The sequence below is a fragment of the Hyperolius riggenbachi genome, chromosome 6 (assembly GCF_040937935.1).
Source record: "Hyperolius riggenbachi isolate aHypRig1 chromosome 6, aHypRig1.pri, whole genome shotgun sequence".
Classification (NCBI taxonomy): domain Eukaryota; kingdom Metazoa; phylum Chordata; class Amphibia; order Anura; family Hyperoliidae; genus Hyperolius; species Hyperolius riggenbachi.
In genome coordinates this window covers 343,784,426-343,811,367 of record NC_090651.1, presented here as the reverse complement: position 1 = coordinate 343,811,367, position 26,942 = coordinate 343,784,426, and the positions used below count along the sequence as shown (strand labels likewise).

The 26,942-nt window shown below is 44.9% G+C and overlaps 1 protein-coding gene across 3 annotated transcripts in view; it reads right to left on the bottom strand.

Annotated features, from left to right (window-relative positions):
• The window catches only part of LOC137522961 (free fatty acid receptor 2-like), a 112,973-nt gene that overhangs the window by 32,313 nt on the left and 53,718 nt on the right, over positions 1–26,942 (bottom strand). The window lies entirely within an intron of this gene.

Genomic DNA, 26,942 nt, shown 5'->3' with positions numbered 1-26,942 from the left:
AACATGACACACTACCCGCAGTGTGACGCAATGCGGTGGACAGTGGCGTGGCTACAGACCTCGGTGCGGAATTTGGACCCACCCCCCCTCCATTAAATAATGTGCCCCCCCTTTCCATATGGTAGCCAGGTATAGGCACCTCAAGTATAGGTAGCCAGAAAAAACATGCCCCAGTATAGGTAGCCAGGTATAAGTGCCCCCAGCATAGGTAGCCAGGAATAGGTGGCAAATGGAAGTGGTTACAAACGACGCAGAATCTGCAGTGCGTTGCCGCATGGTATGGGAAGTACCACATGGCAGACATTTGGATTGGAGTCTATTTAAAGTGTTGCAGTGGCAGTGTGGCCATAAAAAGTGACATATTTCCTGTCTAGCAAGGAGCTTGTCACTGTCCGGGGGAGGAGCTATGCATATTACCCTGTCAACGCACTGTGCCGCAGGGTAATATGCAAGGGGGACTGGTGCAGTGCGATTGTCCTGCCCCAGGCTCTCCTGCCGCAGGACCATCACACAGCATCATATGTGAAACAAACCTTAATTTACAGTGACCAGATTTTTCTTGGCTCAACCTGGAACGGAGAGATGTGCTAGTGCGGCACTCGAAGCGTGCTGTGCCAACAAATGGGTGTGTCCATGACCACAGTGAAAAAAATGGGTGTGTCCATTACATGGTGTGAGCGGAGCGAACTGTAATGTAACTAAGGCAGTCGGCCAGAGTTTCCTCCCAAAACACAGATAGGCAATGTGACCCTAAAGGTAATTAGGCAGTGTTCCCACAATGATGTGGTGAAATGGGAGGGAGATTTACATCATGGATGTCAGTCCATGACATGACTATGTACTCTCTAAAGTGCTGTAGAAGATGCAAGTGCTATGAATGAATAACTACCACTGCTGATTGCGTCGCATCGCAACATCCCAAAGACACGCCGCAGGCCATAACGCGAGCAGGAGAACGGCTCCGGAATGCATTCTAGATGTGAAAGAAGCCTTAACAATACCAGTTGCCTGGCAGCCCTGCTGATCTCTTTGGCTGCAGAAGTGTCTGAAGCACAGACCTGCAACAAGCATGCAGCTACTCTTGTCAGAAACAGCTGATCTGCATGCTTGTTCAGGGGCAGCTCCCAGCTGTTCATCTTTTGGAGGGACAGTCCCTCTTTGAGAACTAAATCCCCTCTGTCCCTCTTTCTCCCTCATTTGTCCCTCTTTCAGGACTCATGTACAGATCTATGTAAATATATGTATTTTCTACTGAAAAGTGTGTTTATTTGACTCAAAACTTTATTCACATCCTATAAATTGATATATTTCTTATTTTTAAAAGTTAAGTGTGATTTTAATTATTATTAAACATTTTTTAAATGAAATATTTATGGCATGTGTGACTAGGGGTGTGTGTGTGTGTGTGTGTGGGGGGGGGGGGGTGATTAGGGGGGTGGCATGGGTGTGGCTTAACTGATAGATGACCGCTAGATTTGCCAATTGGCGTGAAGTCTGGGGCAGGCGTTTGCAGGAGATCATCTCTAGGAGACTGTTAGATGGCGAAACAGCCATCTATTTACACTATACAGCGCTGAGATCTACAGCTGTCCCCTGGGAGGCTCAGAGAGCAATCGGCTCTCATAGGCTAATGCGTATGACAGCCGATCGCTGTGATTGGCTGGCGGGGGGAGGGAGGGAAGGAAAAATAAACAAATAAATAAACAAACATTGTGGGATTGATCAGAGCCTACCAACAGAAATCTCAGTTGGTGGGCAGAAAAGGGGGGAATCATTTGTGTGCTAGTTTGTATGGCCCTGCAGCGAGGCCTTAAAGCTGCAGTGGCCTAATTTGTAAAAAATAGGCCTTGTCACTGGAGGGTGCGGGGGGGGGGGGTCTGGGGGGAGGAAGGGGGGTTTAAGCCTGTGGTCCTTAAGTGCTTAAATGTCCCTCTCTTATATCAAAAAGTTTGGATGTAGACTATGGCTAAAAGTATTGGAGCCAGAGGATGACTATGTACTCTGTAAAGTGCTGCAGTAGATGTCGGTGCTATTACATAGTAATAGTATGGTAAGACATCAGGTTCTGTACAATTAACAAGATGACACATCATTGCATTTCAGCGGTTCTGGAGGTGTGGCTTGCTTACAGAGACAACAAGGGATGATTTGCATATTCAGCAGTGATGCATCATGGGAGACATCATATACTCACTCCAACCTGAATGATCGCAAATTCCTTCTGTTTTAAGAAGGCAAACTTTTGTTTTGCTTAACATTTTAGTAAGGGGGCTTTTGGTCCTTTGTAGCCACTCACACACTCCAATGAGTTCTGGTTGACCATCAGCTTGCTGGTTAGTCTGTAACATTAGACGGTGGGGGGGGGGGGGGGGGGGGGATTATGGTGAGCTCCTCTGAGGACAGTCAGTGACATGACTGTGTGTTCTATAATTGCTGCAGAAGATGTCAGTGCTATATAAATACAGAATAATAATATGGTAGGACATTAGGCTATGACTACAGTAGTATTATATTGTCAGCGCCTCTGAGGACAGTCAGTGACATGACTATGAAGAAGACAGGTTGTTCCACCATCTTATAAAAAGGCTCCTATAACTGGCAGCCCAAGCGTGTTAACTGCCTGTCAGAACTGGTTTGGATACTCCGCCGTACATCCAATGTCCCATTTATCTCAATGAGTATTGTTTTTCGTTCATCTAATTTATACTGTGTTTAAGGTTAATATTGATGAAAGTGTAACAAATTAGCAGGTCATTGTGGACTGGAACACGAGCGGCACCTCCTAACGCAAACTGGTCTAGACAGACTATCGAATGAACAATGTCATTTCAATGAATCTCAATGATGTAATGCGGTAATATTCCAGGATAGGTTAATCTGAACGAGACCAAAGGGAAGGTCTATAAAAAATAGAAACTTTAATTACTGTCTGCTTGGAGAAAGATAAATATTTAACAAACAAGCAGTTCTTTAAGTGTTCTGCATCGGGGAACGGTAAATCCACGCCAGCCCAGGAAATAAGGGACTTGCTGAATTAAAGGGTGCCTGAACTGAGAAAAAAGTCAAGTAAAATAATGGTGGTGCACATTTAGGCGGGTTGCAAATCTAATATTAGAAATCAACCTTCATATGACCCTGTGCCGAGGTGCAGTGACAGGGTCTTATGCATAGGCCCGCCGCCGGCTAGTGACATACTTCCTGCTGTGCAGGAAGTATGTCACTGGGATTCCCATCGTTCCGCGTATGCACGTCGCGTCACGCCCCTGTCCCCGTCGTGCACACTGCCTCAGTGCTGGGCCGAAATTACGCATTAGCGTAATTACGCATCGTAATTCACTACAAATGCACCGTAAGCGTTACGTGTAAGGTTACGGTATTACGCGTAATTAATTACGCGTAGACCGTAGGGTTACGTTTTACGCGTAACAAATTACGCGTAAGACAGTAAACTCCCATTGAAATTACACAGTCTGCCGTAATCGCGTAATATTACGCTCCTGTATAATATAAAAAAGCCGCCGACTTTAAGGGTTAATAGCAAAGCCCCCTTAAAGAGAGTCTGAAGCGAGAATAAATCTCGCTTCAGACCTCATAAATAGCAGGGGCATGTGTGCCCCTGCTAAAACGCCGCTATAGCGCGGCTTAACGGGGTCCCTTCACCCCCAAATCCCCCTCGATACACCGGGGGAGCGCTTCCTGGTTGGGGCAGGGCTAACCGCCGCAGCCCTGCCCCACGCGCGTCTGTCAGCGCGTATCTCCGCCTCTCCCCCGCCCCTCTCAGTCTTCCTTCACTGAGAGGGGCGGGGGAGAGGCGGCGATGCGCCGCTGACAGACGCGACTGGAGGCAGGGCTGCAGCCGTTAGCCCTGCCTCCAGGAAGAGACAGCCAGCGACTTTTTTACGACACACTTTTGCGGGGGGTGGGTTGGGGGTGAAGGGACCCCCGTTTAGCCGCGGGATAGCGGCGTTTTAGCAGGGGCACACGTGCCCCTGCTATTTATGAGCTCTGAAGCGAGATTTATTCTCGCTTCAGAGTCTCTTTAAGTGCTAAGAGCCTCAAATTTGGAGAATATATTAAGGAGATCAGAAGGAATAAGAGGAAAATTTTTTTTTTCAAAAAGACCTTATAGTTTTTGAGAAAATCGATGTTAAAGTTTCAAAGGAAAAATATATACATTTAAAAACCCGCCGACTTTAACGGTTAATAGCAAAGCCTGCTTAAAATTTAGGAACACCAAATTCACAGGGTATATTAAGGGGATCAGTGGGAATAAGAGGAAAATTTTTTTTTCAAAAAGACCTTATAGTTTTTGAGAAAATCGATTTTTAAGTTTCAAGGGCGAAAATGTCTTTTAAATGCGGAAAATGTCAGTTTTTTTTGCACAGGTAACAATAGTGTTTTATTTTCATAGATTCCCCCAAGTGGGAAGAGTTTTACTTACTTCGTTCTGAGTGTGGGAAATATAAAAAAAAAACGACGTGGGGTCCCCCCTCCCAGACCTCTTTAACCCCTTGTCCCCCATGCAGACTGGGATAGCCAGAATGCGGAGCACCGGCCGCGTGGGGCTCCGCACCCTGACTATACCAGCCCGCATGGTCCATGGATTGGGGGGTCTCGGAAGGGGAGGGGCAGCCAAGCTTTCCCCTCCCCCTCCGAGCCCTTGTCCAATCCAAGGACAAGGGGCTCTTCTCCACCTCCGATGGGCGGTGGAGGTGGAGGCCGCGATTTCCTGGGGAGGGGTTCATGGTGGCATCTGGGAGTCCCCTTTAAAAAGGGGTCCCCCAGATGCCCACCCCCCTCCCAGGAGAAATGAGTATAGAGGTACTTGTAGTACCCCTTACCCATTTCATTTAAGAGTTAAAAGTAAATAAACACACAAACACATAGAAAAAGTATTTTAATTGAACAAAAAACATAACCACGAAAAAAGTCCTTTAATATTCTTAATTAACCATTAATACTTACCTGTCCCTTTAAAAGCCAGTTCCCACGCAATATCCTCGGAAATATACTAATCAGTTACAATGTAACAAAGTTATTACAATGTAACAACTTTGTTACATTGTAACTACGCCGCACCCGACGTCACTCACCGCCGCTGCCGCCACCGCGTCTGTGCTGCAGGACCCGACAGAGCTCTGAGCTATAGCTCAGAGCTCTCTAAGCATCTTTGTATTTGGGCTCCAAGGAGCCCCATTGGTCCTTAGCAGACCAATGGGGTTCCTTCTGATTTGAAGGAACCCCATTGGTCTGCTAAGGACCAATGGGGCTCCTTGGAGCCCAAATACAAAGATGCTTTCAAGAGCTCTGAGCTAATATAGCTCAGAGCTCTGTCGGGTGAAGGGACGCTAAGTCCCCGCCGGCTCCGCTGCCCTCCCCGCCTCTCCCACATGTCACCTATATACATGCTGGCACCCATGGGTGCCAGCATGTATATGAGTGACAGGTGTGGGAGGAGTGGACGGCGGGAGCCGGCGGGGACTAGCGTGTATGCGGCGGCCGGCGGGTGAGCGGCGAGTGACGTCGGGTGCGGTGGTGTTACAAAGTAACAAAGTTGTTACATTGTAATAACTTTGTTACATTGTAACTGATTAGTATATTTCCGAGGATATTGCGTGGGAACTGGCTTTTAAAGGGACAGGTAAGTATTAATGGTTAATTAAGAATATTAAAGGACTTTTTTCGTGGTTATGTTTTTTGTTTAATTAAAATACTTTTTCTATGTGTTTGTGTGTTTATTTACTTTTAACTCTTAAAGGAAATGGGTAAGGGGTACTACAAGTCAGAATCAGAATCAGAATCAATCAGAATCAATTTATTTTCGCCAAGTAAGTTTGCACCTACAAGGAATTTGTCTTGGCAGTTGCTTAACAAACACAAACAAAAAACAATACAAGGACAGACAGTGTGAATATTACAAGTTAAGGACATTATAAGTATAGTGGCAGTAAGCAATGTGAGAATTGTTCATGTTTAGTTCTGTGCTGATTACTTTCAGTCCTAGCAGCTCTAACGTGGTTCAGCATTAAGTATGGCTACCGCTTGAGGAAAAAAACTGTTCCTGTGTCTGGAGGTTTTGGTAGCGATTGACCGGAATCTTACTCCTGAAGGCATGCGCTGGAAGATGGAGTAAGCTGGGTGAGAGGGGTCAGAGGCAATTTTGGTCGCTCTCTTTCTGCACCTGCTAGTGTAAAGATCCTGCAGGGAAGGTAAGCTACAGCCAATTATCCTTTCCGCTGATCGGATGATGCGCTGCAGCCTCCCCTTTTCTAATGCTGAGCAGGAGCTGAACCATACAGGTATGGATGATGTTATGGTGGATTCGATAATTGCAGTGTAGAACTGCACCATTAGCTTTTGAGGTAGGCCAAACTTTTTCAGCTGCCGCAGATGGTACATTCTCTGTTGTGCTTTCTTGACAATAGTGGCAGTGTTGTTGTCCCATTTTAAGTCATTTGAGATCGTGGACCCAAGAAACTTGAATGACTCTACTTGGGTTATTGTGGATCCATTTATGGTTAAGGGGAGGTGCTGGGGGGGAGATCTCCTAAAGTCTATTATCATCTCCATGGTTTTGAGAGCATTTAGTTCTAAGTTGTTGCTGCTGCACCAGGAGGAAAGCTGTCCCACCACATGCCTGTATGCAGACTCATCCCCGTTTTGAATGAGACCAACAACTGTTGTGTCGTCTGCAAACTTCAGAACCTTAACAGATGGATCTGTGGAGATGCAGTCATTGGTGTAAAGTGAGTACAGCAGTGGGGAAAGCACACAGCCCTGGGGCGCACCAGTACTGACTGTCAGAGAGCTTGATGTGAGTTTACCAAGTCTAACACGCTGTCTTCTGTCAGTTAAGAAGTCGGTTATCCATTTGCAGAGGGATTCAGGTATGTGTAGCTGGGAGAGCTTGCTGTGCAGCAGTGATGGAATTATGGTATTAAATGCAGAGCTGAAATCTATAAATAAAATCCTGGTGTAGGTTCCTGGGTTAAATGCTGTAGTACATAATGCATACACATGTTCACGGCATCGTCTGCGGATCTGTTAGGTCTGTAGGCAAATTGCAAAGAGTCCAGCAGGGGATCTGTGATGGATTTCAGATAAGTCATTATCAGTTTTTCAAATGCTTTCATGACCAGTGATGTCAGGGCAACCGGCCTGTAATCATTTAAACATGTAGGTTTTTTTTTTTTTTTAATTGGTACAATAGTTGCGCATTTAAAACAGGCAGGAACAATTGAGAGTTCTAGAGATGCTTTGAATATGTCTGTAAATACAGGCGCTAATTGGTCGGCACAGAGATTCAAGCATTTCGCGGACACAACGTCTGGTCCCATTGCTTTCCTGGTGTTTTGTTTTTTAAAGAGTCTATTTACATCTGATTGGCATATTGTTAGAGCATGCACATCTGGGGACAGGTTAGCAGATTGTGTCTGGCCTCCTGTGTTGTGTAGTTGCTGAGGCACCGCAGGGGGTGGAGACATTGGCTGGCAGGAAGAGTGTTCAGTTTGCCTGTGGCAGAGATGCAAATTGACTTGTTGTGTTTGGCTTTTGTTAGTAGTGTCAAACCTGCAATAAAATGTATTCAGTTCATCTGCAAGCTGCAGGTTATGTAGTGAGGGGGGAGGAGATTTCTTCCTGTAGCTGGTAATTTCATGTAGAGATTTCCATATTGTGGATGAGTCTGCGTTAGAAAAATTTTCCTCAAGTTTTTGAGAATAATCTTTTTTTGCGGCGGTAATGGCTCTCTGCAGTTTGTATTTCGCAGCTTTGTAGAGGACTTTATCGCCTGTACGATATGCCCTTTCTTTATCGAGGCGCAGCTTCCTAAGATGTGATGTGAACCAGGGTTTATCGTTATTGTACCTGGTGCACTTTTTTGTGGGGATGCAGGACTCTTCACAAAAGGTAATATATGATGTCACAGCGTCAGTGTATTCATTTAGGTCACTGGAGGATTCTTTAAATAAATTCCAGTCAGTTAAATCAAAGCAGCTCTGCAGTTTTTCTACAGCTTCACTAGTCCATTTCTTAACTGTGGTCACTACAGGTTTGGCAGTTTTTAGTCTTTGGATGTATGTTGGGATAAGCTGTATAACAGCATGATCAGAGTTCCCCAAAGCTGCCCTGCTGACAGAGTGATACGAGTCCTTAGTCATAGTGTAACAGTGATCAAGTGTCTTACCTTCTCTAGTTGCGCTTGTGACATGTTGCGCTTGTGACATGTTGCCTGTACCTCTATACTCATTTCTCCTGGGAGGGGGGGTGGGCATCTGGGGGACCCCTTTTTAAAGGGGACTCCCAGATGCCACCATGAACCCCTCCCCAGGAAATCGCGGCCTCCACCTCCACCGCCCATCGGAGGTGGAGAAGAGCCCCTTGTCCTTGGATTGGACAAGGGCTCGGAGGGGGAGGGGAAAGCTTGGCTGCCCCTCCCCTTCCGAGACCCCCCAATCCATGGACCATGCGGGCTGGTATAGTCAGGGTGCGGAGCCCCACGCGGCCGGTGCTCCGCATTCTGGCTATCCCAGTCTGCATGGGGGACAAGGGGTTAAAGAGGTCTGGGAGGGGGGACCCCACGTCGTTTTTTTTTTATATTTCCCACACTCAGAACGAAGTAAGTAAAACTCTTCCCACTTGGGGGAATCTATGAAAATAAAACATTATTGTTACCTGTGCAAAAAAAACTGACATTTTCCGCATTTAAAAGACATTTTCGCCCTTGAAACTTAAAAATCGATTTTCTCAAAAACTATAAGGTCTTTTTGAAAAAAAAAATTTCCTCTTATTCCCACTGATCCCCTTAATATACCCTGTGAATTTGGTGTTCCTAAATTTTAAGCAGGCTTTGCTATTAACCGTTAAAGTCGGCGGGTTTTTAAATGTATATATTTTTCCTTTGAAACTTTAACATCGATTTTCTCAAAAACTATAAGGTCTTTTTGAAAAAATTTTTTTTCCTCTTATTCCTTCTGATCTCCTTAATATATTCTCCAAATTTGAGGCTCTTAGCACTTAAGGGGGCTTTGCTATTAACCCTTAAAGTCGGCGGCTACCTAACATTGATCCATGCGTCAACTTTTCCGCTTGGCAGCATGACCTTACGCATTAATTGCTAGTAGGATTTTACGCGTAAACCTATAACGTAATAACCTGAATAACGGTATACTTACGCGTAATTGCATAAGTGCTATGTGTAATTATAGACAATTACCGAAATTGACTGTCTATGCCGTAAGCGTAATTTCGTAATGCGTAATAGCGTAAAATTACGCGTAATGATCCGTAAGCGTAGCTTTCTCCATTACGACCAGCACTGCACTGCCTGTGTCGCTGTGAGAAAACGCAGAAAAGCCGCCGCGAGTACTCTGAGTAAGGTGGCTAATTCCGCGTCCCACATGGCAGCTTGCGCACATAGGCCTGCATCCACCAGCCTGACCGAGCGCGGAGAAGCCGCCGTATGCCCAGTGAACAGGGTGGCGTATTCCGCATCCGACGCGGCGGTTTGCACGCATGGGCCTACCACTAGCAGGGAGGCTAAACGCGGAGGCTGAACGCGGGGAAACCGCCGCATGCTCTGACAGCGGTGCGGCTAGCCCCGCGTTCAAGCCAGCAGGTACATTACAACACATGTCTGGTGTGGCTGGGACTGATAGTCCACACAGGTTCAGAAGGACGCGCGCGCGCGTTGAGAGGCAGAGCCTTTATGACAGTCAGAAGGATGTCAGCTGATCCAGCCGGTCAGCTGACAATTCCTCCAGGTTTCATTGGTCCAGCACTTAGGGGAGGCGCTGGAGAGCGCTGGTGTATATATACTGGGTGCTAGTCATTTTTCTGGTGTCTGGCGTTGCGATCACTACGTGGTAGCACTCAGACCTTGTCAGTATCTGTGATATTATCTGTTATTACTTCAGACTAGTTCCAGGGTGTTGATGATCAAGGAACTCACACCCAAGACTAGGGAACTGTATTACCATTCTGTTATTACTTCAGACTAGTTCCAGGGTGTTGATGATCAAGGAACTCACACCCAAGACTAGGGAACTGTATTACCATTCTGTTCTATATCAGACTAGTTCCAGGGTGTTGAGAATCACGGAGCTCACACCTAAGATTAAGCATTGTTATTATCTGTTATGACTTTCTGCTTTCCTGACCACTCTCTTGATCTCTGATTTGGTACTTCGCTATATCTGATACTCTGTTACTGAACCCGGCTTTTCTTAAGATTCCGTATCTGTCTCCTGTATCTGTATCTGAACTGTCTGTCTGTTACCGACCTGGCCTGTCCGACCTCGAGAACTATCTTCCCTGTTGGGAGATAGTTCACAGACCTGTCAGTGACACTTCACCATTGGTGTCTCTCACTCTCTGATCCTTCCCAATCTCAGCCTGGCTCCGCCCCTTGGGGAGCATCAGACCATTGGAAGGAACCTTTTCTCTGAGCAGTATCTCGTACTGCCTAGCACCCTCTAAGTATTACTGTTGCACCAAACACTCATATTACTCAGGTGTCCAGAGGATAGAAATATATCTGATTATCGGTGATACTGCAGATCATCAATAATCGGGTATATATCTGTATTCTCGGTGATACTGCAGATCACCGGTAATCAGATCCTCTCTGTGTTACACCGATCGTTACAGTCGCCCATCAGGTTGCATTACTGCATAATCCGTGCAGACAGGCACAGGTCATGTAGTAACAGGATGAAGCCTTTGCGTCGGAATTGCAGCGATTGGGATACTTCCGGTGAACCATATCACGTTGCGTGAAGGGTGCAAGTCTCCATAGACTTGTACGGCCCTTGTGGTGGGGAAGCATCGGGGAAGAGTTGAGATGCAGTGTGCAAGTGTGCAAGGGGCCTTAAAGTAATCCCAAGGTGGCAGTACCAGTAGTAAAAAAAAAGATCCTTACCTAGGAAGAGGGAAGCCTCTGGGGGCTTCCCATTTCCTCCTCCATACCAACGCCACTGCCCGGGACCCCCTTGAAGTTTGTGCCCTCGTTCCTCCACAAGCATGGCCATGCTGCACCTGTGGACAAGCGGCTCTAGCATACTGCGCAGGTGCAGCCATACTAATGCAGGCACAGTATTACCATTGCTCGTGCATGGAGAGGAGCGCGGCCATGTAACATGTTCAGTTTTTATAATGAATCGCACATGTCCAATAAACATAACTGCGCAATCACGAGTTCCTAAGCCGCACGTTTCTAGTAAAAATGATCACTTCTTTATAACCAATTCAATTCTTTTAACTGGACATGCAGAGATGATTATTTGTACTGGGCATGTACGACACATGAAGCTGCACATGTGCGTACATCATGTCACACATGTGCTCATTCACAGCTGTGGGCACTTCCGATACATCAGAGCAATGCAGGACTGTCAAACAAAAAATTAGTAAGATACCGGAGGCTGCAAAGGGTGGTAATCGCTTCAAAAAAATATACACGCACCCATCACTATTTTTACTTTGAATTATTTATCAAGTTCAAGTTTGCTTTGAATATTAAAAAATATGTAAAAAAAAAAGTGCAGTTGTATACCATAGTACATTTATACTTTACTATTTTTTAGACGTATATCTGTACATGAGTCAGTATTGAACACCAGGGCCATATGCAATTCACTTTTTGTCTCCTGTTGTCTCCTAGGTGATATGTTTAAACTAGTCAATAAAATGCCTTTTAGGCCCCAGAAGGCAAGAAAATACTCAAAATAATTTTGATAGTACATTTTCTAGTTGAAAAAGGCTGGAAAGTTATTTCAAATTGAAGATGAAAAATGATCTCCTATGAGAAAACTCAGATAAAAAAGTGAGTTGCATATGGCCCCAGGTCTAGGTAAAGAAATACCTATCCTACTCTTACAAATGTCTTTAGATAACCCACAGTTTTATTTTATAGAGTATTTGAATCTACTTCTTAAGTTTTTACTGCTTCGTTGTCTAGCCCCTTGTCCTCCATGCAGGCTGAGATAGCCAGAATGCGGAGTGTGGCTTCGCACCCTGAGTTATATCAGCCCAAATGGTCCATGGTACGGGGGAGGGGGGGCTCCAGGGGGGAGGGGTGGTCAAGCCTCCCTCTCCCCCCTGGAGCTCTTCTCCAAACCATGGGGCTCTTCCCCACCTCTGGTGCCCCAGGAGGGGGTGGGCGCAACAACTCCCTGGGGGGGGGGGGGGTTCAAATGAAAACACAACCACAAATAAAGTCCTTTATTAATTTTAATTAATTTGAATTAATCAGAAATACTTACCTGTACCTTTAAAAAAAGTTCCCACGCCAATATCCTTGGAAAAGTTCCCATGCCAATATCCTCTATCTTGCAACCTTCTTAATACATTGATTGAAGATCTCCGCACAACCGCCGCCACAGACATTTTTCATCTTGTAACCACTGTCCCCTTCCACATACACTGTAAATTTGGTGTTTCTAGCACATAAGGCGGCTTTACTAAAGTGGGCGGCCATTCGCCTGCCATTGAAATCTATGGAGAGTCTCAGATTCGCCCGATTCACAAATTTTTGCGGAGATTCAGATTCAAAATTCATGAACCCAAATTTTGATATTCAGCTGGTCACTATACACAAATCATTTCATAATTTTAACACTAGGAAGAATACGGTAATAGGTTTTTTTTTCATTTTAGTAGACAGCCAGTCACCAATGCCCTAAAGGGATTCTAAGTTCAAACAGTGCTTTTCTCCGGCCGTAAAATCCGTCCATTGTTATGTCCTACTAAATGGATTACATTTCTATGAGCAGGTAAATGGCAGATAAAACGCAATGTTGATGAATGTAAGGTCATGTATCTTGGCCGCGACAATTACATGGCACCATATGGACTGGATGGGATACAGCTGGGACCATCACACGTGAAGAACCACTTGGGAATAATGATTGATAATAAGTAAAACAGCTGCATGTAATGCCAAACCACAGCAGCTAAAAGGAAATAAGATTCTGGGATGCATAAAACGGGTAATATAAAAGATGCTACTATACTTCTTCCTCTGTATAAATCTCTTGTGAGGCCATATCTGCGGCTGGGATACAGTTTTGGGCACCACACTGGAAGAAGGACATTAAAGTTTTAAGACAAATACATATCTATATCTAGTGCCAGGTCCCCCAGCTGAGATCTGTCGGCCAGCGGTGTAACTGTTTAGGTAATAAAAGCAACCATGATGGGGGAGGGGGGGCAGGGGCCAGGGGGGTCGTTCAGCCTTGTGGGAATGCCCCCTACAAACTCAGCATCAGTCAGCCTTTCAGTTTCAAGAGCTGCAAAAGCATTAAGATTCCTAGGAGGTAATGAGAGACCCAAGGTGAGATAATTTTGAGAGGGCTGCAGTTTTTTTTTTTTTAAATATGTAAATTACAATATTTCCGAGGCTCTGCAGATGCCAGGCAACTTGCCTACAGTTCTTCTTTCAATGAATACTCTAGGCAAAAGTCTGTGATATAGTGGCTGGCAAAAGGGTTCTCATCTGGATACTGTTACGTAACAAAAGTTATGTAATTAAAGGATACCGGAGACAAGGGAAAAAAGTTAAGATTTACTTACCTAGGGCATCTTCCAGCCCCCAGCAGTATATCAGGCCCCTCAGTGTGGTTCTGATACCCTCCAATGTGATGATGTCCCATCTGAAAGATGCACTGGTCATGGTTAGTTGTGGATACTTCATCGCCTGCACATGCCCAGTTCAAAAAGACTTAAACTGCACATGCAATGAATGTTCCCGGCCATGGGAGCGCTATTAAGAGGCACGGCTGGATTCACGCATGAACAGCTACCAATCTTTCGGATACACTGGAGGGGATCAGAAGCACAGTGAAGGACCTGACAGACTGCGGGGGAAGGAGGGGCTTAAAGAAGCTCCAGGTAAGTAAATCTCAACTATTTTGCTTTGTTTTGGGTTTTCTTTCAAGGGAATCTTAAAAATAAAAAAAATAACTTACCTGGGGCTTCGTCCAGCCTCCTGGACTCCTACTGTGCCCACGACGTCCTCCTCATTTCCTCCAGATAGCAGCGGCGAACCTTTGCAAAGCTGGGCTATCGGCGCCTACAGCGCATGCACGGCCCCTAGCCGCACGCACCCTGGTTGTGCTTCTGTCACGGGCGTGGTTCTGCGCATTAGCAGTATACGCAATTCACTACTTGCGCATGCACAGAATGCTCTCTGCGCTGGGAGCGCGACCAGGGTGCGCGCGGCTCCTAGCCAGTAGCTGCCGGCTGGAGGCGACAGTCCAGCTTCTGCTGCCTGGAAGGTATCAGGAGGGCGTACATCAAAAAAGGGTTTCGGAAAAAAAGGGCGCGTGGTGTAAACGATAAGCAGTTTTATCGTTTATAAAAGTATTGTGTAGAATTTTGTTTACAAATAGTGTTTTAAGAATTTATAAATCATTAAATAATGTGTATGAAATCGGCAATTCTTAAAACGTTAATCTTCCCTGTTTCTAAACTGAAACTTCTAATTACGTTTGTTAAAAACCCTCTCTGTACCTATCCCTAACCCTTAAACCCCCTGGTGGTGCCTAAACCTAAGACCCCCCTGGTGGTGCCTAAACCTAAGACCCCCCTGTTGGTGCCTAAACCTAAGACCCCCCTGGTGGTGCCTAAACCTAAGACCCCCCTGGTGGTGCCTAAACCTAAGACCCCCTGGTGGTGCCTAAACCTAAGACCCCCTGGTGGTGCCTAAACCTAAGACCCCCCTGGTGGTGCCTAAACCTAAACCCCCCCTGGTGGTGCCTAAACCTAAGACCCCCTGGTGGTGCCTAAACCTAAGACCCCCCTGGTGGTGCCTAAACCTAAGACCCCCTTGGTGATGCCTAAACCTAAGACCCCCCTGGTGGTGCCTAAACCTAAGACCCCCCTGGTGGTGCCTAAACCTAAGACCCCCCTGGTGGTGCCTAAACCTAAGACCCCCCTGGTGGTGGTGCCTAAACCTAAGACCCCCCTGGTGGTGCCTAAACCTAAGACCCCCCCTGATGGTGCCTAAACCTAAGACCCCCTATGGATAATAATGTTTTACAAACATTAATAAATAAAAAATTTAAATAAAAAAATGTAAATATTTTTTTTGGGTGGATAATAATGTTTTAGAAATGTTTTACAAATAGTGATTTAGTATCTTTATAAACGTTATTCGTCACGGGCTCATTTTGTAAAGTTAAATCATCACAAGCACAGTTATAAAACCTTAAAAATCTCCGGGCGCCGTTTGTAAAACGTTAATAATCTCCGGCGCCTTTTTTTCCCTGTTCGGCGCCCATTAAACGATATTTATAATGGGAGTGAATGGGGCGCCCTTTTTGTCCACTTGTCTCATGCGCCCAAATCTCCTGCTTCCATCAGGAGGATATTGCGGGCACAGTAGGAGTCTAGGAGGCTAATCAAAAAAAAAAAGTTTCCTTTTAAGGAGCTTCTGTAATCTGTACACATCAAGACAAGTGACAAGCGCCTAAAGAGCGCTGAGTAAACATTTGTGCTTAGTGTTGGGCATGCTGCGGGTGCTCTCTGCCCTGCATGGAACCATCCGGGAGGGGTTGAGGCATACCGCCAGGAACGCAAACACAGGCTGTGCAAACAGTTTTGAAGAGTAATATTTACACCTTTATTGTGCCTAAAGCTGGCAGTGTTTTCATTCCTCTTCTGTAGTGACCGTTCCGAGATCGTTATTGTGATGTGCTCATTCATCTTGTGACACGCCGGGGCTGATACTTGCGGTAAATGGCATTGTTATGTTCAGAGGTAATGGAGCACAAGGACACTTCCTGCCAATGCTTCAGCGGCGAGCTGGCCAGATCCTGCCCAGGTCTTAATGAGGACCTGTCACCCTGTTCAGTAAGGTAAACAGGGAAGTGGAAAGAGTAACTCTTCATATCCAGCAATATGGATACCTGTCACCTGGCCTGACTCTTTATCTGAAACCTGATTGTTTCATTTTTCCATTTAAAAGTTTCCCCGACAAGCCATTATATAATCTGCGACAGAAATCTGCTACAATATATCGTTCCTTATGAAATGACAATATATTAAACAGAACAGTCATGTCAAAGCAATGGATGTACAGTATTTGAGTTCATTATTCTTATAGTGCATTCATATAGTGCTTGCATCTTTTGCAGTGCTTTACATAATATGTATATAGTCATGTCACTGACTGTCCTCAGAGGAGCTCACACTCTATTCCCTACCATAGTTATAGTCTAATGCCCTACTAGAATATTATTATTAAGTAGGTATTTATATAGCACTTACATCTTCTGCAGCACTTTACAGAGTACATAGTCATGTCACGGTCTGTCCTCAGGTGAGCTCACAATCTTTTCCCTACCTCAGTCATAGTCTAATGTCCTACCATATTATTATTATTATGTATTTATATAGCAGTGACATTTTCTGCAGCACTTTGCAGAGTACATAGTAATGTCACTGACTGTCCTCACAGGAGCTCACAATCTAATCCCTGCTACAATCAGTCTATGGCCTCAATTCACTAAGCTTATCTCCTGTCTTTAATAACTCTTCTAGAGTTGTTACCATGGTGGTAAGGCATGTAGTATGCAGGAAACATTTTACCTCAGGCAAGCCTAAAGTTAACTCTTCTGTCTTTAAGTTAACTCTCCAATCCTTAAAATAACTCCAGAGTTAAAGACAGGCGTGTGGAAATAACTAGAGGAGGTAAATTAACTACAGAGGAGATAAAATAACTACAGAGGAGGTAACTTAAGTAATGAAGAGATAAGATTACTCTCTCACTGTGTGGAGGTAAGTTTTCTCTTGCCTTATTATCTAATGGCCTCAATTCACTAAGATCATGCTGGAGATAATAAGGCAAGAGAAAACTTATCTTAACTCTTCATTCCTTAAGTTACCTCCTCTGTAGTTAATTTACCTCCTCTGTAGTTAATTTACCTCCTCTGTAGTTATTTTCACATGTAGTTAATTAACAGCCTGTCTTTAACTCTGGAGTTATTTTAAGGATTGAAGAGTTAACTTAAAGACAGAAGAGTTAACTTTAGGTTTGCCTGAGGTAAAATGTTTCCTGAATACTACATGCCTTATCACCATGGTAACAACTCTAGAAGAGTTATTAAAGACAGGAGATAATCTTAGTGAATTGAGGCCATTGTCTTATGTTACTACTATTGTCTAAGGCCAATTTTGGGGGGCACCTATCTGTAGGTTGTGGGAGGAAACCAGAGTACTCAATGGAAATCCAAATCACTACCTACCGGTAACTAATGACAGCAACATAGGAAAAAAGTGATTTTTTTTTGTGTGTGTATTTTACTCTGGGAGAAGTCTACATTTTATATGTATATATTTTATTTTTATTTATTTTTTTGGTGATGGTTAACATAGTTCCTAATTGTCAATTACTGTCTGCAGAGATTAATGGCTTTGTCCAGTGGAAGAGACCAAGTAAAGAGGGGGGTAACTGTTCATTTCAGAAGCTCTGCACACACAGGAAAAGCTGTCAGATAGTGAAAAGTTATATTTCTCAGCTGTTTGACATAAATGATGTGAATAACTGTATGAGTAGCTCAATGTCAAAATTTTCCATACTCCTCGAGTACACTTTTAGTGGGTAGCAGAGGCGTTGCCATCAGGGCCGGTTTAAGCAACTATGGGGCCCCAGGGCAAAATAAAGCTAGCCCCCCCCCCCCCCCCAATATATACCCCGGAACAAAAATCGGCATTAGGGGACCTTTTTTGCAGCTGGTATAGTCAGGGTGTGAAGTCCCAATCGGTCGGAGCTCCACATTCTGGCTATCCCAGCCTGCATGGGGGACAAGGGGTTAAAAAGTTTCAGGAGGGGGGACTCCACATAATTTTTTTTTTTTTAAATTCCCACACTCTAAACATAAAAAAAAATTGGGAAAATAGAAAAAAATGCCAGGGATCTTCATACAGCTATATTGCGGCTGTATAGCGATCCCTGGCCAAAGCGCTGCGGCTGCGTATGGACCCCCTGGAAACCCCGTCAGGAAATTTATTGCTCTTTCGTTTGATGCATGTAAAATTACACTACCATTAGGTTTGCTACTAAAAGTGACATTTACCGCATTTAAAAGTATACTTTTTTCCTTTGAAACTTTAAAATCCATTTTCTCAAAAACTATAAGGTCTTTTTGAAAAATTGTGTTTTCCTCTTATTCCTAATGATCTCCTTAACATATCCTGTAAATTTAGGATTTCTAGCATTTAAGGTGGATTTGCTATCAACCATTAAAGTCGGCAGGTTTTTAAATGTGTATTTGTTTTCCTTTGAAACTTTAACCACTTCACCACTGAGGGGTTTTACCCCCTGACCACCAGAGCAATTTTCACCTTTCAGCGCTCCTTCCATTTATTCGTCTATAACTTTATTATTACTTATCCCAATGAAATGAACTGTATCTTGTTTTTTTTGCCACCAATTAGGCTTTCTTTAGGTGGGACATTATGCCAAGAATTATTTTATTCTAAATGTGTTTTAATGGGGAAATAGGAAAAAATGTGGGAAAAAATTATTATTTTTCAGTTTTCAGCCATTATAGTTTTTAAATAAAGCATGCTACTGTAATTAAAACCCATGAAATGTATTAACCCATTTGTCCCGGTTATAAAACCATTTAAATTATGTCCCTATCACAATGTTTGGCGACAATATTTTATTTGGAAATAAAGGTGCATTTTTTTCAGTTTTGCATCCATCCCTAATTACAAGCCCGCAGTTTATAAAGTAACAGTGTTATACCCTCTTGACATAAATATTTAAAAAGTTCAGTCCCTAAGGTAACTATTTATGCTTTTTTTTTATTGTATTTTTTTTTTTTTTTTTTTAATTACAAAAAAAAAATAAAAATTGGGGAGTGTGGGAGGTAATGAGTTAATTTATTGTGTAAATGTAATGTTTGTGTATGTAAAATGCTTTTAGGGTGTAGTTTACTATTTGCCCACAAGATGGCCACAGAGTGTTTGTTTACATGCGACCTGTAAGCGTCCGGAAGGACGCTTACAGGAAGCAGTAGGAGGCTGGGAGACGCACAATGATCTCGCTGTTTCTGAAAGAAGCAGCAGATCATTGCGGGGGCTAGATCAACGAACGGGAATGGATTTTCCCGTTCATTGATCTCCGGGCGAGCGGGCGGCGGCGTGCACGAGCGGCGGGTGCGCGCGCACGAGCGGCGGGAGCGCGGACAGCGGCGGTAGCGCGGAAGGTACGGATTTCTCCGTCCCTGGTTTTTTAGGAGGGAAAAAAGGGGCGGAGAAATTCGTACCGCTGGGGGTAAAGTGGTTAAAATCGATTTTCTCAAAAACAATAAGGCCGATTTGAAAAAATTTTTTTTCCTCTTGTAGCCACTGGGGGCCCCTACAAGCTCTGGGGCCCTGAGGCAGCTGCCTCCTCTGCCTCTATGGTAGCGCCGGCCCTGGTTGCCATATATGATATAATCCATAAAAAGGGGGCACCAACAAGTATACAATCAGCTTAAAAAGGGAGGTAGCGGTGGACTCACCTCTCCAGGAACAGCACAAGAAAAAACAGCTTTATTTGGGTACAACTGTGTGTTCAACACGTTTCGCAGGGAAAAACATGCTTCTTCAGGCAAATATATATATAGAGTGTCTGATAACCGGTCCCTGGGAACTCAGCACCATTTCTGAGGATAGGGCATACTTCCACACTGCAGAAAGTGGTAACACCTTCATTGGGCCACCATAGCGGGTACCGCGTATCGGCCCCCATTCTGGCTGGTCCGTTACAGTGTCAAACTCTTACATCAGAAATACAAAGGCTTCTCCACCTGCCATATTTCCTGTTGCACTGTTGCTGGAACATTCTGTACCTACTCACTTGTTATCTGTTGTTATTGGCGATAATCCTCCTCCTTGTTAGGACAATCTGAACTGACTGTTGTATACAGTATTCCCATCTATATCATTAGTCCATCTGCACGGCTCCCTCACCGGGTCACCATTGCGCTCGAGGCCAAGATCAATGCAATGAATCCATCAGCAGGCTATAATTACCTGGAGGATGACATCCATTATCTGCTAATTCTCTTAGCTGCTGAGGCTGTCTCTATACATAATATATAGCACAGCACATCTTCTTAAAAAAATGAGGTGTTTACGTGTTATTACTTCCAACACAAACGCAAGGACCTATGCTTCACATATGGCACTGGATGGGAATTGGCTTGTGCCATAGACAGCAATGAAAACCTAAAATAGGCTATAAACCCTACTGGCACAATTGAAAACTAAAATCTCTTTTTCCCTGGAGTTGAGCTTTAAAGCCCCCTTCCAGGTAAAAATGATCCCCTACCCCATTTGTCTCACTCCCACATACTAACATGAACTGTTATTGGATTAGGCCCTCAGCAGAAATAACAAGAAGGAGAATTGGCACCAGATGAAGCTGGATGAATGGGCAAGGAAAAATGGCGCCGGATTAGGCCGATATAAGTGTAAATGATAAATACCTAATAAACGACAAATACCTAAACCCACCTTCCTCACACCTAACCCTAAACCCACCTTCCTGACACCTAACCCTAAACCCCCCTTCCTGACACCTGACCCTAAACCCCCCTTCCTGACACCTAACCCTAATACTCCCATTCCTGACACCTAACCCTAAACCCCCCTTCCTGACACCTGACCCTAATACTCCCATTCCTGACACCTGACCCTAAACCCCCCTTCCTGACACCTGACCCTAATACTCCCATTCCTGGCACCTAACCCTAATACTCCCATTCCTGGCACCTAACACTAAACCCCCCTTCCTGATTCCTAACCCTAATACTCCCATTCCTGACACCTGACCCTAAACCCCCCTTCCTGACACCTGACCCTAATACTCCCATTCCTGGCACCTAACACTAAACCCCCCTTCCTGACACCTAACCCTAATAGCGCCGCAGTGAAAAGCCCATTAGCGCATGTAAAGTAGCTTTGCGCGCACTAATAGTCGCGCAAAGCTACATTGCGCCAAAAACGTCGCACAAAGCACGGTGCGCCGAAATCTGCGCATATGGTGCCCCTTTAATGTCGCACCAGTGCGCCCTAAAGATCGCACCATCGGGCGCACTGGTGCGATGTTAAAGGGGCACCATATGCGCCCTTTTCGTTGCACCGCATGCAACGTTATCGTCACACCACGCAATGTTTTCGGTGCACCGCGCGAAGTGCGTCATTTTTACCGCACAAAGTCGTTTGCGCTGCAGTTTGGACCTCTTAACCTTTAAGACGTCCAAACTGCCATACCGCCGCTTTGTGAATCGAGCCCAATACATTTCTAATTTTAAAAACGAAAAATGTAAAAAAACAATAATGTTCTAATGTTCACAAAACAATACAAATTTCCCAAAAAGATATTTATCGGGCGCCCAAATTTCTTCTTTCGCCGCCCAATAGCCGATATTTGCATTACCGTCTAGGGGGAGCCCAAATCAGCCATTAGCCGGGGGTGCACAAATTTCCTGCTTCTGAATTTTCTTACTTATCATTACGCAATGGGGTGTATACATGTAATGCCGTTAAGCTTTATGAGCACAGGCCGGCAGCTCTCGTAAAGTTTACCAGTATTTATACAAACCAGGTTACACAAATAACTTCCATTATACAGTACAATGCCTCTGCTTATATAACTTGCATTAGTAACATAGCAATCTTTGGGCCAGATCCAATTCACGTTTTCTCCTAGGTGATATTTTCACATTCTATACAAAATGCTTTTAAAGAACTTCCAAGGTCAAAAATTCAAAAAAAGTGAAATACCATTTCTTTTATCCACGGAGGACACCATCCGCACCTTCCATTTAATTTCGCCTGGTCCCCCGCTCTTTTACCGGCCCCCGGTCGGGTCCAGACCCTACCCCACGGGTCTGGCTGCCAGAGATTGCTGTGGCTGCGCAGTCCGCATAGACGCGAGTGCGGCTGTGCAGTGCTAGGACCTCCTCCCACCACGTCATCACTCCCGGCTGTAACCTGTGTGTACATCGGGTGCATCGGCAGGAGGCACTAGAGCTGCGTCTATGCGGACTGCGCAGCCACTGCAAACACTGGCAGTCATATTGTGTGGGGAAAGACAACCCGACCCATGGGGTAGGGTCAGGACCCGACCGGGGACCGGTAACAGAGCGGGGGGAACAGGTGGAATGAAACTGAGAGCACGGATGGCGTCCTCCGTGGATAAAAGAAGTGGTCAGGTATTTATCTTTTTTTTAATTTTTGACATCGGAATTCCTTTAAAGAGAACCTAAACTGGGAGTGGTTTGGATGTTTCCTTTTAAGCAATACCTGTTGCCTGGCAGTCCTGCTGATCTCTATGACTGCAGTGGTGACTGAATCGCAAACCTGAAACAAGCATGCAGCTAATCCAGTCTGACTTAAGTCAGAGAACCTGATCTGCATGCTTGTTCGGGGGCTGTGGGTAAACATATTAGAGACACAGGATCAGCAGGAGAGCCAGGCAACTGTTATTATTTTAATAGGAAAAATCCATATCCTTCTCAGTTTAGGTACCCTTTAAGCCGTTTATATATATAAGGAAATAATATAATATGAATAAAATAAGTTTGACAGTGCTTTTCACCTACTTTTGGTAACTATTTATGTTTTGTTTTGTTTTTTTAATTGTCATTTTTTTTTCATTAAAAATTTTATTTGGGTCATTTTTGGTGTCGGAGGTAAACAGTTAATTTTAAATGTAATAATGTGTGTTTATTTTATAAAAAATGTATGTAGATGTAGTTTTACTATTTGGCCACAAGATGGCCACAGTCCCCAAAATTTTTTTTAACACTGAAAGCGAACGCTCTCGCTTCCAGGAAACATAAGGAGGAAGGGAAACTTTTTTTCTATTAGAAAGACGGCGTTTCTGATGAGAAGCCGTCGGTCTTTCTACCGGGCACATAGATCAATGATTGGGAAGTATGTTCCCATTCATTGATCTCCGAGCTAACGGGGGGCAACACGGGCGTGCGTGGGCATGCACAGGAGCACGCAGCAGCGCAATAGCAGCCGCCTGGACGTGACAATCACGTGCAGGCGGCTTAAATGGTTAATTGCCGAGTGCAAAAGTTATTATAAACAGAAGATGAAAAATTATCTCCTAGGAGAAAACGTAGGAGAAAAAGTGAACTGGATTGGGCCCTTTGTGTAGGTTGCTGCCAATGCATATAAACTTTAAAGGGACCCGGAGCAGTCCCCTAAAATAAAAAAATTGCACTTACCTGGGGCTTTCTCCAGCCCACTGTAGGCCGTGAGGTCCCCCGGCGTCATCCTGGCTCCTGTCCGTGTCCCTCCGGCGGCTCCTGTTACCGGCGACACCCGGGTCGGGTGTCGGGCCGGCTCTTCCTGGTTTCTGACGCTTCTCGTCATCGCGCCGGCTGCTAGCCATCATCACGCCGGCCGGCGTGACAGTCCTGTGCATGTGCGGTTTAGATTTAGAAAACTGCGCATGCGCAGGACTGTCACACCGGCCGCCGTGATGACGTATAGCGGTCGGCGTGATGAAACCAGGAAAAGCCGGCTTGCGGTAATGGGAGCCGCCGGACGACACAGACAGGAGCCAGTATGACGCCGGGCGACCTTGCGGCCTACGGTGGGCTGGAGGAAGCCCCAGGTAAGTGAAATATTTGATTTTAGGGGACTACTCAGGGTCCCATTAAAAGAAGCCCGAGATGTCGCTTATACTTACTTGGGGCTTCCTCCAGCCCCATGAGGTGTGTGGTCTCCCTCACCGTCCTCTCCGTTGCCTTGTAATCCCTACCGATTATTTAGCGGGCTGCACTTTTTTGCAACTTTGTGGATTGGCCCCACACACACCCCCTGGCATGCGCAGAAGCGCCCCAATGGCCGCGACTGGCCAGATTTCCCGGGGGAATTACGGGACAATGAAGCAGCTAGAGAAGACAGCGAGGAAGCCCACGCAGCTCATGGGGCTGGAGGAAGCACCAGGTGGCTGAATAGAGTACTGGTTAAGAACACCGCCTTTGACATGGGAGACCAGAGTTCGAATCCTGGCTAGGTCAAGTACCTATTCAGTAAGGAGTTCAAGGCAAGACTTCCTAACACTGCAGGGTGGCCTCCTGAGTGCGTCCCAGTGGCTGCAGCTCTTGAGCGCTTTGAGTCCGACAGGAGAAAAGCGCTATATAAATGTTCGGATTATAAATATACCCATAAGCGACATCTCAGGTACACTTTAATGGTGTTTTGTGAATATTCACCATTGTAACTCTCCTTATCTGACTTCCTTCATGATCTATCTTTTCTTATCTTACTTAACCACTTCAGCCCTCAGTCGTTTTCACTTTATGCATCCGAGCAATGTTCACCTCCCATTCATTAGCCTATAACTTTATCACTACTTATCACAATGAACTGATCTATATCTTGTTTTTCTGCCACCAATTAGGTTTTCTTTGGGTGGTACATTTTGCTAAGAGCCACTTTACTGTAAATGCATTTTAACATGAAGAATAAGAAAAAAAACGGAAAAATTCATTATTTGTCAGTTTTCATCCATTATAGTTTTAAAATAATACATGCCTCCATAATTAAAACTCACGTATTGTATTTGCCCAATTGTCCCAGTTATTACACCGTTTAAATTATGTCCCTATCACAATGTATGGCGACAATATTTTGTTTGGAAATAAAAGTGCGTTTTTCTGTTTTGCATCCATCACTATTTACAAGCTTATAATAATAAAAAAAAAAATAGAAATATTTCATCTTTACATTAATATTTAAAAAGTTCAGACCCTTAGGTAAATATTTACATGTTTTTTTTATTGTAATTTTTTTTGTTTTTTTTTAAACATTTTATTTGGGTATTTTTGGGAGGGTGGGATGTAAACAGTTATTTTTTTTTTATTTGTAAATATGTGTTGATTTACATTTTTTTTTTTTACATTTAGTTGTAGTTTTACTTTTTGGCCACAAGATGGCAGCCAAGCGTTACATGACGTCACTCTAAGCGTAACATGTATGTTTAGAGCGACGTAGGGGGACGTAGGAGTCACAAAAAGCGAAGCTTCCGAGAGAAGCTGTCGATTTTTCTGCGGGGCAGAGGAATCAGTGATTGGGCACCATAGCCTGATTCATTGATTCCTGGGCTAACGATCGCAATCGGCTGCGGGAGCGCACATGGCCTCCTGGACGAAGCTAGTACATCCAGGAGGCGAAAGTAGTTAAAGAGAACCTGAACTGAAAATAAAAAGTCAAAATAACCATACACAGGTCATACTTACCTCCTGAGTAGTCTACTCCTCAATCTCTTTCTCCTCTCCTGCGTCCTGTTTAACCACTGTGATCAATGGAATTCTCCGTCCTCCATTTTAAAAATGGCCATTACCCCAAGGGGAACTGACGGTGAGGTTAGTATGTAATATTCATTTGCAGTTACGTAATTTTGTTTATTTTAAATAATTTTCCTCGTTTCAGGTTCCCTTTAACCTCCCTGCCGTTATAAAAAATTGCTGCGCACGGCAGGGAGGGTGTTTTTTGGCATTTTTTTTTTTTTTTTTTTAGCATGTAGCTAGCCTAGCGCTAGCTACATGCTTCCCCCCTCCCTGCGGCGTCCCCCCGAATGCGCCGATCGCCGCCGGCGCATATACCCATCCGGAAATCCCGTTCTGAACGGGATTTCCAGGAGGGCTTCCCCCGTCGCCATGGCGACGGGCGCGATGACGTCACCGAGGTCATCGACGTCGTGACGTCAGAGGGAGTCCCAAACCACCCCTCGACGCTGCCTGGCACTGATTGGCCAGGCAGCGCACGGGTCTCGGGGGGGGGCACCCTCTGATGCGGCGGGTTGCGGCGAATCGGCGCGGAGCGGCGGCGATCGTAAGTTACACGCAGCTAGCAAAGTGCTAGCTGCGTGTAACAAAAAAAAAAAAATTATGCAAATCGGCCCAGCAGGGCCTGAGGAATCCTCCGCGGCAGGTTACCCCGAGCTGAGCTCGGGATAACTGGCAGGGAGGTTAAGGAGGAACTGTAATGAAAATAACACAATTAATAAAGTTGCTTATTTTTTTTACAATTTTCATTTATAGATTATTTAGTCAGTGTTTGCCCATTGTAAGATCTTTCCTCTCCCTGATTTACATTCTGAAATGGTTCACTGGTGGAAACATCTTTACAGTAGTCCTGCCAGGTGATCTCTGTGCATAGAACTCTCAGTATAACATTCGGCAGAGGGGGATACTGGTTACTTGGCAGTTGGAAACAGCAGGGCTGCCTTCAGGGCATCACAGGTGGACTGCAGTATGGGGTCCAAGGGAGTCTGGGGTCCGGCAAACAATGCCACACACATGGGCCCAGCTGCAAGTCTGTCACATAATGTACAGACTGTCAGTGAATGCGATTTCTTGCGATTTTGCCATGTTTGTGCTTTGATGTTCTCATTCCAGTGAATGAAAATCGTAATCGTTGAGAAAATGCTGCATGCAGCGTGTTTGCAATTTTCACAAATCGCAAGCGCTGCTCAAGCACTGTGACCATCTTAAATATAGGGGTTCCTTTTAAACATGGGGGGGGGGGGGGGGGGGGAGTGAAGGGGGCCAGTATGTTTTCCCAGTATGGGGCCTAGAAATTTCTGATGGCAGCCCTGGGAAACAGCCGTTATTTCCCACAATGCAGAGCTGCCATCTGTGCTTTAATAAAATGGGCCTAGCATGAGTCATGTGACTACAATGTATAGGAGCAAAATTACACTATTTGCCGATTTAATGATCCTTGACCTTTAATTATGAGGCAGGCCATCAGTGATTTGGTTTCGGAAGATGTTGGAAACGCCGTCACCGCAACAGTACAATGAGATCATTTTAATCTAACATTAAATCTGCATACGGACCAAAATGATCAGCATTTCACTGTCCATCTCTGCACAGCAATGTGTTCGCATATCCCGTGATGGCGCGGGCGCTGCCCTC